Source organism: Staurois parvus, unplaced genomic scaffold, assembly GCF_062004578.1.
Source record: "Staurois parvus isolate SC_StPar_1 unplaced genomic scaffold, SC_StPar_1.0 ptg000770l, whole genome shotgun sequence".
Taxonomy (NCBI): domain Eukaryota; kingdom Metazoa; phylum Chordata; class Amphibia; order Anura; family Ranidae; genus Staurois; species Staurois parvus.
Window position 1 is genome coordinate 341504 of NW_028318566.1, and position 1498 is coordinate 343001.

Consider the following 1498-nt stretch of genomic DNA (forward strand, 5'->3'; position numbering starts at 1 on the left):
GTTTCCCGCCTTCTGCCCAGCCTCCCCCTCTACACAGACGTGCTTGCTGAGGAGAGAAACGTACTGTAATAGCAGAGGGAGGAAACAATGAGAATAGCTCTTATTATTTCTGGATATTGATGCTGTTTTACCTCAGCTAGAGAGATTTCTGAGCTGTATAGTAGCAATCCAGGTGAATGACCGATATTAACACGTTTTACTCATAAAAGTTATTAGAATTTTTCAGCAGTATGTTTGTATAGATGGTGCTCAGAAGTCCTATTCTCTTTGTAATAGTGTATTTTTATCTAGGTAGTATTACAGTGAGGCTGGGTTCACATATATGTGGTGCAGTATATCGCATGCGCTTTGCACAGGAACCGCTCCGTATTCCTGTGCAAATCACATGCGAATTGTGTGTGATTGGAGCCATACATTCTGTGTGGCTCAAATCGCACCGCATCCACACCAAAAAAGGACCCTATTTTTTGGTCAGCACTAGAGTCAGATCGCATGGGTATTCACACCCATGCCATGCGATTCTGCACATCACAGCATTTTGCGGACCGGTTTCGGAGTGTTAACATACACACCCGCAACGGTTCGCATGAACGGGGTGCAGTTGTGATGCAGTACGGAATTCGCACAGAAAATGCTCCGAATTCCGCACCACATCAGTGTGAACCCAGGCAAAATGAAATAAACCAATTACTGTAAGCATACACAGTAGATCCCTATATAAAATGGGTGCAAAAATGGCTGTGAAAAGTGCAGCGTATTTAGCAGCAGCAATGGCCGCCTGCATCATAGCAACTGAGCATGCTAGAAGAGAAGAAAGCTGCCTATGTGCAGGATAATGCTAGGCAGCAATCACTGCATGCATTCTAGAAAATTAGCACGCTAGAAGGCAAATGCTGCCTGTGTGTTATGCAATGAATGACACTAGGCAGCAATCATCACCAGCATGCTAGCAACTGAGCACGCTAGGAGGTAAAAGCCGCCTGTGTCCTGTGCAATGGAGGATGCTAGGCAGCAATTGCTGTGTGCATCCTAGCAACTGAGCATGCTAGAAGGCAAAAGCCCCTTGTGTCCTAAGCAATGGAGGATGCTAGCCAGCAAATCGCTGCCTGTGTCCTAGCAACTGAGCACGATAGAAGGCAAAAGCCGCTTGTGTCCTAAGCAATGGAGGATGCTAGCCAGCAAATTGCTGCCTGTGTCCTAGCAACTGAGCACGCTAGAAGGCAAAAGCCACCTGTGTCCTAAGCAGCGCAGGACAATTGGCAGTAATCACTGCCTGCATCCTAGCAACTGAGCATGCTAAAAAGCAAAAGCTGCCTGTTTCCAAAACAATGGAGGATGCTAGGCAGCAATCGCCACTTGCATCCTAGCAACTGAGCATGTTAAAAGGCAAAAGGCGTCTGTGTCCTAAACAATGGAGGACACTAGACAGCAATTGCCGCCTGCATCCTAGCAACTGAGCATGTTAAAAGGCAAAAGGCGTCTGTGTCCTAAACAATGG